At 41.2% G+C, this 16,100-nt stretch overlaps 1 protein-coding gene across 1 annotated transcript in view; it reads right to left on the bottom strand.

The window, feature by feature from the left end:
* LOC122814359 (integrin alpha-X-like) overlaps window positions 1-16,100 on the bottom strand; it is an 845,034-nt gene that overhangs the window by 195,750 nt on the left and 633,184 nt on the right. The gene's annotated exons all lie outside the window — the stretch shown is intronic.

The following is a 16,100-nucleotide window of genomic DNA, read 5'->3' as shown; positions in this document are numbered from 1 at the left end:
GTGTTCCCTAGTAGGACTCACAATTCTCATGGACAGACACAAATAAAGCCAGTAGTTTTCCCTGATAGGAACTTACAATTCACATGGACAGACAAAATTAAAAGCAAGAGACGTCAGATTAGATGCAGAGCTTGGTGATGTAGTTACATGTTTGATATTTACAGATTACATTTTCAGTTTATAACTTAATCAGTGTTGGTACATAGGCAAAGCCAGTTCACTTTGAGATACTGTTTGAGGTGTTTTTTGAAGAGACTTTTGAAGGACTGTAGGGTGATATAGTTAGGCAGCGAATTGCTGGTTTTGCCAACAAAGTTGGCAAACAGGGATTCACCAGCAGAGTTATTAGCTTTGTGGGTTTGTACTAGAAGTTTGTTGGCTGATGGTAAGGATCTCAGGTTGTTATATGGTTTTATAATATGTATGAGTGCTGGGGTCTCGTCAGGGTGGTGCAAAATTTTGTGTGCTATTAAGAGTTGATTGAGTTGAATTAAGCTGGGCAGTTCTAGCCACTCCAGTTGTTTCAGTTTCTGGCAGTGGTGGGTTCTATAAGTGGAGCCAGTGGCAAATCTGGCAATGTGGTTGTAGCTATGGGACAGCTTACCTATTTTGGATTTGTTGAGGTTTGAGAGTACAGGCGAAGCATATAAAAGTGTGGAGAGTAGGTGTAACTGGGCAATAGTAGTCCTAGCCAGTGGGGTTAAAAATGTCTTGTTCCTGGGCAATGAACCAAGTTTTTTATTGACAGTCTGTATGATTTTGTTGACCTGTGGGTCAAACTTGAGATTATTGTCTATGATAACCCCTAGAAGTTTGGTATGTTGATCAGGGGAGATAGTGGTGCCACTGTTGGATGTGACAGAGAATGAAAGTGTGGTAGATCTATTAGTGGGGGTAAAGAGTAGAAGTTTAGTTTTATTGGGGTTCAGCAGTAGGCGTTGGTTGGTGAGCCAGTTCTCAATGGTGTTAAATGTATTTTGGGTTTGGATTTGCAGTTCGGATGGGGAGGTGGCTGAGCAGATCAGAGTGGAATCATCTGCATATTGAATACAAGTAGCATTAGGGATAGCAGTGTGAAGGTTGTTGATAAAAATAAAAAAGAGTAATAGACCTAGTATGGAGCCTTGAGGGACACCAAATGTGAGAGGTAGCTGGCTGGAGAGTTTGCCCTGCCATAGTACTGCCTGTTTTCTACCAGTCAGGTATGACTGGAACCACTGGATTGCATGCTTATTGAGGGAAATAGATTTTAGAGAAAGAATGAGAAGTTCATGGCTGACCATGTCAAAGGCTTTAGATAAGTCAAAAAAGAGGGCAGAGGATTCCTGTTTTTGATTTATGGCATTAGTGAAGGAAAGGAGGGCTGAGGTGGTGCTGCAGTTTGGCCTAAAACCATGCTGGGAGTTGGCTAGTAAGTTATTCTGTGTAAGGTATTGCATTAGTTGTTTATGTACACATTTCTCCATTATTTTGGCTAGCGGGGAAAAAATGGCAATGGGTCTATAGTTGGATATGTCTGTAGAACTACCACCTTTATGGAGTGGGATGATGTGGGATATTTTCCAGAGAGAGGGGATAGCGCTTTCAGATCAGGTTCTGTTGATAAGGACAGATATGGGATATGCAATGGCATCTGCAGCTATTTGTAGGTATTCTGCAGGGAGGTGGTCAGCAGCGAGGGTGGTAGGTCTTAGTTTTTTTATGAGTGTTTTGATAAAACTAGTGAATATTGGTTGGAAGCTAAATTGGGGGTGATTAGTGAGTAGATTAGGGGTGTGGTTTAAGTTTGCGGGGGTTAGTTGATTTGCTAGGGATTGGATAGCTTAAAAAAAAGTTATTATAAGCTCCAGCTATGGTCTCTGGGGAACTATGGGTGAGGTTGGCTGGGGTTGGGGTGGTAGAATGACCTGGATGAAGTAGTTGATTTAAGCCTGCCCAGAACTTTTGTGGGATGTTTTGGTGTTTTTGTAGGAGAGTTTGGTAGAAGCTTTTTTTATCTAACAAAATAGATTTTTTAGTATCATTCCTGAGTTGATGATATTTTAGATGGTCAAGTGGGGATTTAGTTGTTCTCCAGCTGGTCCAGGCTCTGTTTCTAGTTTTGATTTTAGATTTGGTGTCTTTTGTGAGCCATGGTGCTGTGTTTGATCTAGGTTTTATTGTATGCGCCGGAGCATGGGAATCGAAGATACTTAGGAATTTAGTGTTAAAGTGAGCTATAGCTTCTTCTAATGGCAGATGTTTTAGTTCTGACCAGTCAACTGCTTTTAGTTCATTTTGGAATACAGCCTTGTCAAAGTTTTTTCTGTTTCAAAGTGTTTTATATTTGGTCTGGTGAGGGTTTCCTGCCCTATGTTTTATGATATAGGTTAGTAAATAGTCGCTAAGGTCTTTGGGGAGAGTGCCAGCTGTATATAGTTGGGGTTAGTTATTAACTAGGATCCAGTCCATGATACTTTCCCTGTTGGTCGGTTTGTTTATCCTGGTGGGAGAGGTTATGGTTTGTTTAAACCCAGATAAGTTTATAGGGATGAGGGAGGGTTCGGAGGAGCAGGGGTACCAGTCGGTATTGAAGTTACCGAGAAAAAGAAGTTATGTCTTACCATAACGTTCTGAGTCGTTGATCTTCTTCCATTCATCACTGATGGGTACGGTTCCAAACCCTCGGAACCGAGCCGGCCAAATACCAAGCTAGCGTACACCAAACTCTCAAGCCACGCTACTACCCACAATGCCCTTCATCCCATACCTCAGATCGAGTTTGCAGAACATATAGTAGAAACATATATTAGAGACAGAAATAAAGGCAGAGGCCATCTCTGCGCAAAAACCCTAACACACCAAAATGACCCGAAGATCCGCCAGGAGCCTTTTGGCGGAGGAAGGTGGGAGGGTGTGATGAATGGAAAAAGATTAACAACTCAGATGGAATGTTATGGTAAGACATAACTTCTTTATCTGAAGTTGTTAATCTTCTTCCATTCCTCACTGATGGGACCGAGTCCCTAGCTACTACAGAAACTGGGTAGCCCTCATGGAAAAACATTCCGGAGTACCACAGAGCCAAAGGCAGCTCTTCCCCTGGAGATCAGATCCAATTTGTAATGCTTGATAAAGGTATGGGGTTTAGCCCAAGTGGCGGCTGCACAAATATCATCCATGGAAGCCCTAGCATGAAAGGTTACAGAAGCGGCCAGAGCTCTAGCGGAATGAGGTTTAATGCGGCCAGGAGCTGATTCGTCCACCACAGAATAAACAAAGGAGATGCAATTCCTAAGCCGTTTAGACAAGGTAACCTTAGACACTGCCGATCCCATTCTAGAGCCTGCAAAGGCAACAAAAAGCTGATCTGACTTACGAAATGACTTTGTCCTGTCCAAATAAAACCGCAACTGTCTGTGGACATCCAAGGAATGGAGACAGTCTTCCCCTTTGTTGGTATAATTAGGGAAAAATATGGGCAGCTCAATGGACTGATTAATAGAGAATTCTGAAACCACTTTGGGTAAGAAAGTGGGATTGGTACGAAGTGATACTCTGTCCTTATGGAAAATCAAATAAGGACTCAATGCATAATGCTTGCAACTCTGATACACATCTGGCTAAAGTAACAGCCACCAGAAAAAAGGTCTTCCAGGACAGAAATTTTACATCACAGGTTGCAGCCGGTTTGAAGGGAGGTAGAGCCAAGGTTTGAAGCACCCTAGACAGATTCCATGATTCCACAGGTTGCCTAATGGGAGGTCTAGAATGAAAAATCCCCTTCAAGAAGGTCTTACACAGATGAGACAATATAATAGGAATTCCATCTGAACCATCATGGAAATTGGAGATGGCAGCTAGATGCATCCGAATTGTGGATGCAGAAGCCCCGTTAAGGAAAAGATTGATCAGGTATTGAAAAACCATAGCTACTGGAACAGAGATAGGATCCAGAGACAGCTCTTGTGCCCACAAGGAAAAACATCTCCACTTGTCTTTATAAAGTTTTCTGGTAGAAGGTTTATGGGAGGCCAAAATAATATTTTGTACCAGAGAAGAGAGTGATTCAAGCCTGGCTACTAATGGAAGTGGAGCAACCAAGCTGTCAGTTTGAGTGTGGTCAGATTTGGGGATGACATTCCTTGGGGGTGAGAAATGAGATCCGGATGGAAGTCCAAGATCCAAGGAGGTCGGAGCAGGTGTGGCTGAAGGAAGGGGAACCAAACCTGTCGAGGCCAGAACAGAGCTTTCCTTAAGACTAAGGGTATCAAGGGGATAGGAGATAAGCATACAGGAGACCCGCGGGCCAATCGTGAGTCAGAGCATCTCTCGGGGACTCCCCGTGTGGAGGAAAGAGGGCAAAGTAGCTGCTGCACTTCGTATTGGAGGGGGAGGCAAACAGATTGGAGCAAGGCCGTCCTCAACGACTGAAAATTTCCTCCACCACCCTCGGGTTGAGAGACCACTTGTGAGGAAGAAGGATGCATCTGCTCAGTCTGTCCGCAATCACGTTGGAACTCCTTGGGATGTGTGTAGCAACAGTTGGAAGCTACCGCCCACTGCCAAATTCTCATAGCTTTGCGGCAAAAAGGGTAAGATCTGGTCCCTCCCTGCTTGTTGATATACCAGACCACACACATCTTGTTGGACTGGATAGCAATCGGTCCGAGAGGAAGAAGAGGATGGAGAGCTTGTAACACCAGTAACACAGCTCTGAGCTCTAGAACGTTGATATGTAAGTCGACTTCTAGAGGAGACCACGTGCCTTGAACAGATTTTCCCTGAAAGTGGCCCCTCCACCCTATCAGGGAAGCATTCATAGTCACCGTGGAATTGGGCTGAAGAGGTTGAAAGGGGTGACACCAAAGACTCATTCATTCTCATCCATCAGAGGAGATCCTATTTGCAGAGATCGGTGATGAGGATTAGTGCATTCAAGGGATGATGATTGTGTATCCATTGAGTTTGAAGAAGCTACTGTAACAGGCGCATATGAAGTCTGGCCAAAGGAACAATGGGAATGGCTGCCACCATGGAACCCAGAGCCTGCAGAACTTCTCTTGCAGACACCTTCCTGCGGTCGAGTATCACTTGCACTTGTGTTCTCAGTCTTAAGAGCCTGTGATGAGGAAGAGATATTAGGCCAAACTGAGTGTTGAACATAGACCCTATGAATTCCAGTTGTTGTGAGGGCTGAAGGCTTGATTTTTCCCAATTGATAGTAATACCCAGAGACTCCACCAGAGACAGCGTGTAGTGAAGGGCCCTGGTCAGTAGACGCTCGGTGGGGGTGGAGAGGAGCCAATCGTCCAGATAAGGAAACACCTGGAATCCGTGAAGTTTCAAGTGCGCTGTCACCACTGCTAGACATTTTGTGAACACTCTGGGAGTCATCGAGAGACTGAAAGGCAGGGCTCTGAATTGAAAATGATTGACTCCCAGCTGGAAGCATAGAGGTCTCCTGGATCATTTGTCCATTTTGATGTGGTAATACGCATCCCAGCGATCTAGAGAGCACATCCACACACCCTCCAGAAGGAATGGAAGGCTGGATTGAATAGCGACCATGCGGAACTTGGTCTGTATGACTGACTCGTTCAAACAACTGAGATTCAGGATAGGCCTCCAGTCCCTCGTCTTTTTTGGCACCAAAAAGTGTCTGGAGTAGAACTCTAATTCACATTGATCTGGGGGGACTTGTTGGATGACTCGCTTTGGAAGAAGCTTCTTGATTTTGGAAGCTGCCTCCTCCCTTTGACTGGGTAGTATGTTGGGAAGGTAGAATTAAGGTCTTGGAAAGGATTTGAGGGGAATGTGATAGCCTCTGGGGATAATTCTCTGCACCCATAGATCCTCGGTAATGGAGGACCAGCCTGTTTGGTGCAGAGAGAAATGCACCCCATCTGCTTCCATAGGAAAGCAATTGGGCAATGCTTCAGAAGCGCTGATAGGGTCTACCGGAGAAAGAATCTCTGGAGCCCTGATTCCGGTAACCCCTCTGCCCCTAAAGGGGTGTCTTCCACCATCGGACCCCCCCTCTGCCTCTGGAGGAGTCCTTGCCACGTGCATCATGAAAGAAACCTTGCAACATCTTGTGCCACAACTTTCCACTTCTCTGGTTCCTGGAGAAGGAATGCTGAGGTTTGGAAAAGCACAGACCCATGGCAGACAAAATCTTTCCATCCTGCTCGCACGTGGCCAAAGTATCCTTGACCTTAGAACCAAAGAGCACAGAGGGCTCAATAGGGGTGTTCAAAAAGGAAGACTTGAAGGAATCCGGTAGGTCAGAAATGCGCATCCAGGCATGACAACGGAACACCACTCCAGCTCCTGCTGCTACAGCTGCTCCTTCAGTTGCGTGGGACAGCAACCTCATGGAGGAATTTGAAATTGCTTCAAGGGTGGCAAGTTGGGAAGCCACTTTGTCATGTGCTCCATCCGACACTTAACCCGCGAGGCTACCAGAGAGTTCGGAGATAAGGTCTCTCGGGAGTCTCGTAAAGTGTGCCAGGAATTCAGCGAATGCACGGCAAAGGTCGCTGCAGCAAAACCTCTCTTCCCTAACCTGTCCACTGCCCAGGACTCCCTGTTGGGTGGATGAACAGCAAGACTCTCTTTCGTCAGGTCCTTCTTTGTGGCCGCCGCCACCACCACAGCATCTACTGGCAAGCCTTTCAACCAATGGGGTAGATCCTCTGGAGGGGAAAGTACCTTGTCTGATCTCCTGGGGATAGCTTTTACTGAATCCGGACTCTTCCACGCTCGCTGCATGATGGATTTGACCAACTCATCTGCAGGAAGGGTCACCCAGGAGGTAGTGGGGCGGGAATGGAAAGCTTGTAGGAATACGGATTCCTCCGGGGAAGGAGTGGAAGTTTTCCAGTCACCCCGCTGACTCAAAATCTCCAAGATATCCCCAAAGGAAACATCATCAGGGGGTGATCTAGGGGAACCTTCCCCATCATCATAATCCATATCCTCAGTAAGGGACTCTTCAGGTGAGTCCATGTGTTTTTTTTTGCACACCCTCTTCCGAGGGGCTCTTCGGTGGGGATGTCCGAAGAGGCCTCGGAAAGGGGGGTGCTTTGGCTCAGTGATCCCCTGCTAAGGGCCAACAATGGCTGGGTTAGGTTGGAGTCCAAACAATGTCCTATGCACGGATGAATGCACGGCCAAACCAAATGCTCCATAGACAAAAAATGGCCAGAAAAAGCAGACACGGATGCTAAAATAAATGAGAAATCCTTTATTTTCAAAAATAAACAGACCGGTTTCGGCAGGAATTGCCTTCTTCAGTGTAGGACAGACATATGATTGCCCTGATATTAATGTTTTAATATATACATGAAGTGATCCAATGAGCAAACAGAGTATCCAAAAATCATAAATATTAATGTCATCTGCATAAAAGCCAAAAAACCCAAAATATGCCATAATGCCATATAGTGTTCACAAAGCCTGGAAACCAAATGAATACAGCAGATCACTGCAATATGAACAGTCATAGTATTTAAGCTTACAAAAAACATAATAATGACAATAATTGAAAATGGAAAGAAGAAATTGAGTGGGTAAATATTGGTATAAAAAGATAAGAGATAACAACCCTGATAAATATTGTGTATTACTAACCAGGTAGTATTTGATTGTGATCAATATCAATCTATCAAAATATGTATTGGAAAAGTAATAAAACCAAAAATGTGGCTGGCAAATGTTTAATGTATCAACAAGGGGCAATAAACAGTGATAAGCCCCCCTATTCTTAAAGAGAATATTCATACTAGTAGTTATTAGGGCTGCTGATATTGATATCATATGAATTAAAAACCATGTTGGCATGAACTCCATCAAAAATAAGCCCACTGCAAAAGAACCACTGATAATGATTGTATAGTTAGGCGTGGGCGCGATAGAATGGATGTAAAGCTAAATGCCACAACGGGATCCCAATATGTAAAATTGCTGGTAATATGTGCCAAAACTTCTGAATGAGACGTGAAAACTAGAAATGATCCCTAGAGATGGTCATTAAGGCCAGGCGGAAAAAGACCCCCTAGAGTAACAATCCAGTATTTCTCTTTGTGATTCAGAATACCATGCCAACCCTGTTTATTACTACGATCACCCATGATACGATCAATAACCATAAAGGTGAATTTGGCTTGTTGATGTTTGAGAGTATGTTGGAACAAAGCATTGGTCGTTTTCCGGTTTCTAATGTCACTTCGATATTCATTAATTCTAGATCTGAGCGGCCTGGAGGTTTGGCCAACATAAAAAGCCCCACATTGGCAAGTGGCAAGATACACCACCCAATCACTGCCACAATTACCAAAGATTTTGATGTTGAACACTTGACTGGTATTACGACTCGAAAAGTCCTTTGATTTATTCATCTGTTGGCATGATCCACAGTGACCACAGGGAAAAGAACCTAGTAATTCCTGTCCATGTAACGTAAGTTACTTATGAATGGCCCCCCCACTGCCTATATGTTTGTAATGGGACAAATACGAACCCAATGTTTTGCCTCTTTTATAAGCAAAGCAGCATTGTTGCCCCAATAGTGGTCTCAGCTGATCATTAATAAGCAAGATATTCCAATGTTTGTTGATAATGTCCCTGATCATATTGATGTTTCTACCAAAGGTAGTAATAAATCGAAGAGGGGCCCCAGAGCTGTTGTCCTGCTCAGTTTTGTATTCCAATAACTGATCCCTATTGATCTGGTTGACCCGACATCTTGCTAAGTTCACATCCTTGTTGGCATATCCCCTATGGGTAAATCTTTGACAAAAATCAATGCTGGCCAAGTTGTATTCCACCTGGTTTGAACTGAGGCGCTTGATGTGCATGAATTGTGATACAGGAATACTCCTAATGGTATGGCGTGGATGCATACTGGTGGCATGTAACAGGGTGTTATATTGTGGGTATTTACGGAAAACCTTGGTGGATAAAGTGAAGTCCTGATTTCTAGAGACTGTAACATCCAAGAAGTTAATGGTCTCCCGATCATAGGATAAAGAAAATTCCAGTCCCCATACATTACCATTGAGGTACTCCATGAATTCATGTAAATAACCCAGATCAGCACGCCATACTAACCAGCAGTCGTCAAGATAACGCAGATGTCCATTTCAACCTGGTATATATTATGTGAGGTGTCATAGATCATGTACTCTTCAAAATAAGCCATGAAGAGATCAGCATAAATTGGAAACACGCTCCCATGGCTGTGCCTTGCAGTTGCCAGTAACACTGGCCTTGAAAGTAAAAAACATTTTTATTGAGTACATGTTCTGACAGGCAGATCAATAGGGTATTGAATCCCGGTGTGTAAAGGTTAGCCCTGTTCAACCAATATTGGAGAGATTGTAAGCCGGCCCAATGTGGAATACTGGTGTATAAAGCCTTGACATCCAATGTGCACATCAACCACCCTGGTTCCAACTGGGTTTCCTGAATAATCTGTAAAAATTGGGTTGTGTCCTGTAACCTAGCCCTGACCAAGCCCAACAATGGTTTGAGGTATTTGGTGAGAAAAGCTGATAGAGGTTCCGTCAGTGATCCTAACCCAGACACAATGGGTCTGCCAGGAGGTTTGGTTAATAATTTATGGATTTTAGGCAATAAATATAGAATCTGTTTACGAGGTTCTGCCACAGTTAGACAAGATAAACATTTTTTGGTAATGATCCTTTCCTCACAAGCAAGATTTAGGAAAGAATCAATTTTATGTTTGAAATTTGGAGTTGGATCTATGGGCATGTGCATGTAGCAAGTCTTATCTGATCATTGTAACAGCCCTTCCTGTATATAATCATCCAAATTTAATATAACTACAGCTCCTCCCTTATCAGCAGGGAGAACCGCTATATCTTTATTGTTACGTAGTTGATCCAATGCCATCTTGCCCTGTTCTGTGAGATTATTTTGTAACATAGTGTGACCATAATTTTCAAAATGGAGGTCCCTGCATACAGATTCCATAAAGATCGAAACATATTTATTAATAGGTGGTTGAAACCCAGATCTACCAAACTTAAAGTCATCCGATCTTTGAGAGTGATCATGAGCAAAAAATAGTTTCAAATTGAGGTTGCGACAAAAAACCTGAAGATCATTAATAATATGGTATTCATTAGAGAAAAAAGCAGGTATGTAGTTGAGGCCCCTATTCAGTAAAGCAGTTTGTTCTTCCGATAACTGAGTCCTGGAAAGGTTCAGAACATTTTGATTAGATCCCTGAGCTAGACGTAGGTCAGAAAATTGTTTATCACACCCTGCAGGGAAATGTCCGGTGGTTTTTTTCTTGTGCCTTCTGCCCCCCCGGTGCCCTGTGCCACGTCTAAAGGGATGTTCTTATTACTTTTCTTTCTGTATGGTGATCCCCTGTCAGAGACACCTTCACTATCTGTAAAGGATGATTCATCCCCTGATGTACTATTGTAAGAGCTATCCCTGTTCTTAAGGATAGATCTAGGTCTCTTTTTGGTGCGATTGGGCCCTGACCCTGCTTGGTAAGTTTCAGCAAATCTCACAGATCGATTAAACTCAAATGGTCGACCTCTTTTATAATCAGAGAAATCTCTGTGAAATTTTTTGATTTTACGTTCCTTAACAATTTTCTCATGTTCGGTCAGTTCCTTGGATAGTTTTTTAATGTTGTCTTGGTATTTGGGGGAAGATTCAAATTTATTAACATCAGAACATAGTGTCTTGATCTCCTGAATATTAGTATCGACAATCCTTTCGTAATATTGTAATAATGTATTCACAAATAGCATGGACCCCGCCTGTAACGCTTCTTTCCAGTCTTGATTTAACTTGTCATCTGGTCTCCCTACCAAGGGTTGGAGGCGTATTCTAAGCCCCCTAGGAGCCATATTTTGGGAAGAATAGGCTCTAAATAATTTAAGATGCCAAATGTTAGATCTTAATGTTTTGAACCCCTTGGTCAGGGAGTGAAAAAACATATCACAATCCACAGATATGGATTGTTCAGTGGTGTCCGGATTATTGCCTGGTGGGGTGTTGATCCCAAATACACCTATATCCTCCCTATCGGCACATAATCCGGATAATATACTGTCCAAGTCCATGCTGTGAATGAGTAACCGAAACAGTAAACCAACCCAACTATGAAAAAAAGTATTTAAAGTGTAATAAATGGGGACCCTAGTCGCACCAAAAAGGAGATATTTTCCAGATACAAAAGATCCCAATATGTGGCACCAAGACAAACGATATGAGCAGAAAGCACAAGAAGACCACAGGAACTAGTGTCTGACACTCAAAAAATCATATACAAGGAAGTTGATGGTAAATACAATTGGGTTATGTATAAACCAATGTTGTGAGAAATGATTGGTACTCAGAAATCAATCAAAATATTAATGCCCTATCAATAGTTATATGTACTCTGATAATCCAATAAACCAAAAGAAAAAAGAAGCTTTCTACAAAAGATAGAATGATTGTGCATGTGGGACCATTTATTTAGTAGAACAAATCAGTGGATGTAGATCTAGGGGGCACCATATTCACTGTTGCATTGTTTATGATATTTAAACATTCTTATAATAATGTATGAAAAAATATTGTTCCTTATACATAACCAGCAATACTAGAAACTAGTATATAAGAAATGTTTCTGTTGTAATAAATATTATGTCCCAAATCAAAGGTGAGAAATATGCCCTTAGTTTTTTTCAAAGACAATACCAATAGTGCATGTATAATAAAACATCATTAATATCAATTACATCCGCAATGTAACTGATAAACAAAAAGGAATAGTGTGAAAGATATGATACAACTCAGCCTAGTTAAACTGTTTTACAAAAAAGACCAGAATATAATCAATATATAAGGAAAAACCAGCAGCTCCAAGAATAGTAATTTGAACCCTCAATAGCTAGAAATATATGCTGGGTTCCAGTATAACACCATATAGTATTGTAAGGACAAACCCAATACCAGGTGATATATAGAGTACAATGCTTGTAAGGCAGGGACTAAATTTGTCCTGTGATGCTGTTACCCCAAGCTTTAGAGTAATAGTGATCCATGAATTAGACTTGTAAGGCCAAAAACCAATTAAAATAGGTTTAATGCACTGGAGCCTATGATTTCAAGAAAATGTGTGCCATCAGAAGATGGTGTGCTCCCAAAGTTAAGCAAATAGTATGCCCTTAGTAATGGAGTATAATCCTAACTAGTAAAGCCTAATCCACAATAAACTCAAGACTTATTATCACTTAGATAATGCAGTGTTTAAAATGACCTAAAGAAATCACAATAAACATAATCTGAGGTCATGGTGTGTTAATTCTGTGAATATCACAAGGCCTAAGCTATCCGTTGGTAAATATAAGCAAATTATGACGTTTTCATCACCTCAAAATCAACTACTGTGATGTGATGATCATAAGCCTAGGGATTGTAATCTCCATAATTGACCATTATAATATCTAATGTTGGCAATACTGATGGCTAATATATGGCACCATAGAACCAGTAAAAGATGTCTACCATCACAGGTTTAGAATCTTGTCAAAAATCATAATGTTCCCCTAATGTGAAAAAGCCGCAAGGACTAATGATATCTTAATTCACAATACAATAAGAGCTTGCTGTCCCTGAAATTAGTAAATACTAGAACAGTAATAGTGGGATGACCTAAAAAATATAAAGACATAAGTCCAGTAAAGTTATGCACATATAAAAGCAAAATATAGTCAAAAGACAAAAGTATTAAGTTTGTATAACAGGTGTCGCTAAGCCCAAAGCATCTATTCGTAATGCATGTAAAACATAGAGACCTCTATACCTCTATACCATGTCCCATGAGTTGTCCAATAAAAATAAGTATATAGAATAAGTTTGGGCTACACCAAAATAGTCAACTCGATGTCATAGAAAGGAATCCGAGACACAAACTATGTCCCAAACAGAGCGTTCTTCCTGTTTATCGATCCGTCGCCCTGATAAATCACAGATCTCAAGCGTGAACCCTCCGAAATATAATATATCCCTCAATGGATATTCCACTTGTAGTGACCAGTTGGTGTCCACAGACGAAAGATAGGTGGTCGTTGATATACTAGAATAATATGCCCACTACTGCTCATACAGACAAAAAGTTGTAAGCACTGGTTAATAAAAAAGAGTCACAATCCACTGTTATAAATTGTAGATATTGAATGTCCTGAGCCCGTTCACAACTAGCAGACATAAACTGGATTCCATTACTGTTTGGTGAAGAAATAGAGGATAAAACTATCCCCCATAAAAATGTGGAGCTGTTTGTCAAATACACGCTTAGAAACCAGCACAAGTAAGGCCCAATGTCTCATCCTCTAGAGTTGCCATGAAACAAAAACGCGACTGAGAGAGTTTCTGAATCTGATAATGTAGTCCCAAGGTCAAACAAATACAAAAAATAAAGTCAAAAGTGCTTACATTAATAAAGAACCAAAGTCTGATCCGAAAATTATGCCAACAAACCCACTCGTGTACGCCAATGCGATACCAGACTCCAGGAACAGAAATTCACTTAGCGACTGGCATAAACCGCCAATTCCAACGACAGGAACAAAAAATGTCTGAAAACGTAAAGACTCCAGAGCCAACCAAAGGCTCTGCGAGTAAAAGATTACAAAAAGAAAAAAATATATTCTCTATCTTAGAGAGAGAAGGATCCACATCCACTGCTTGGTCCCACAGCACAGTCACTTCAGACTAGTCCAAACAACGTCCTATGCACGGGGGAATGCACGGCCAAACCAAATGCTCCATAGACAAAAAATGGCCATCAAAAAGCAGACACGGATGCTAAAATAAATGAGAAATCCTTTATTTTCAAAAATAAACAGACCGGTTTCGGCAGGAATTGCCTTCTTCAGTGTAGGACAGACATATGATTGCCCTGATATTAATGTTTTAATATATACATGAAGTGATCCAATGAGCAAACAGAGTATCCAAAAATCATAAATATTAATGTCATCTGCATAAAAGCCAAAAAACCCAAAATATGCCGTAATGCCATATAGTGTTCACAAAGCCTGGAAACCAAATGAATACAGCAGATCACTGCAATATGAACAGTCAAAGCATTTAGGCTTACAAAAAACATAATAATGACAATAATTGAAAATGGAAAGAAGAAATTGAGTGGGTAAATATTGGTATAAACTGAGCAGGACAACAGCTCTGGGGCCCCTCTTCGATGTATTACTACCTTTGGTAGAAACATCAATATGATCAGGGACATTATCAACAAACATTGGAATATCTTGCTTGCTAATGATCAGCTGAGACCACTATCGGGGCAACAAAGCCGCTTTGCTTATAAAAGAGGCAAAACATTGGGTTCGTATTTGTCCCATTACAAACATATAGGCAGTGGGGGGGGGGCATTCATAAGCAACTTACGTTACATGGACAGGAATTACTAGGTTCTTTTCCCTGTGGTCACTGTGGATCATGCCAACAGATGAATAAATCACAGGACTTTTCGAGTCGTAATACCAGTCAAGTGTTCAACATCAAAATCTTTGGTAATTGTGGCAGTGATTGGGTAGTGTATCTTGCCACTTGCCAATGTGGGGCTTTTTATGTTGGCCAAACCTCCAGGCCTCTCAGATCTAGAATTAATGAATATCGAAGTGACATTAGAAACCAGAAAACGACCAATGCTTTGTTCCAACATACTCTCAAACATCAACAAGCCAAATTCACCTTTATGGTTATTGATCGTATCATGGGTGATCGTAGTAATAAACAGGGTTGGCATGGTATTCTGAATCACAAAGAGAAATACTGGATTGTTACTCTAGGGGGTCTTTTTCCGCCTGGCCTTAATGACCATCTCTAGGGATCATTTCTAGTTTTCACGTCTCATTCAGAAGTTTTGGCACATATTACCAGCAATTTTACATATTGGGATCCCGTTGTGGCATTTAGCTTTACATCCATTCTATACATAACACCCACTATACAATCATTATCAGTGGTTCTTTTGCAGTGGGCTTATTTTTGATGGAGTTCATGTCAACATGGTTTTTAATTCATATGATATCAATATCAGCAGCCCTAATAACTACTAGTATGAATATTCTCTTTAAGAATAGGGGGACTTATCACTGTTTATTGCCCCTTGTTGATACATTAAACATTTGCCAGCCACATTTTTGGTTTTATTACTTTTCCAATACATATTTTGATAGATTGATATTGATCACAATCAAATACTACCTGGTTAGTAATACCTTTTACAATATTTATCAGGGTTGTTATCTCTTATCTTTTTATACCAATATTTACCCACTCAATTTCTTCTTTCCATTTTCAATTATTGTCAGTATTATGTTTTTTGTAAGCCTAAATGCTATGACTGTTCATATTGCAGTGATCTGCTGTATTCATTTGGTTTCCAGGCTTTGTGAACACTATATGGCATTACGGCATATTTTGGGTTTTTTGGCTTTTATGCAGATGACATTAATATTTATGATTTTTGGATACTCTGTTTGCTCATTGGATCACTTCATGTATATATTAAAACATTAATATCAGGGCAATCATATGTCTGTCCTACACTGAAGAAGGCAATTCCTGCCGAAACCGGTCTGTTTATTTTTGAAAATAAAGGATTTCTCATTTATTTTAGCATCCGTGTCTGCTTTTTGCTGGCCATTTTTTGTCTATGGAGCATTTGGTTTGGCCGTGCATTCCCCCGTGCATAGCACGTTGTTTGGACTAGTCTGAAGTGACTGTGCTGTGGGACCAAGCAGTGGATGTGGATCCTTCTCTCTCTAAGATAGAGAATATCATTTTTTTCTTTTTGTAATCTTTTACTCGCAGAGCCTTTGGTTTGGCTCTTGGGTCTTTTACGTCTTCAGACTACTTTTTGTTCCTGTTTTTGGAAATGGCGTTTTATGCCAGTCGCTAAGTGAATTTCTGTTCCTGGAGTCTGGTATCGCTGGGTATGTTGGCATAATTTTCGGATCAGACTTTGGTTCCTTATTAATGTAAGCACTTTGACTTTATTTTTTGTATTTGTTTGACCTTGGGACTAGATTATCGGATTCAGAAACTCTCTCAGT

Source organism: Protopterus annectens, chromosome 10.part0 (assembly GCF_019279795.1).
Source record: "Protopterus annectens isolate FY-2018-M chromosome 10.part0, PAN1.0, whole genome shotgun sequence".
Classification (NCBI taxonomy): Eukaryota; Metazoa; Chordata; order Ceratodontiformes; family Protopteridae; genus Protopterus; species Protopterus annectens.
This window is presented reverse-complemented; position numbering and strand designations above follow the sequence as displayed.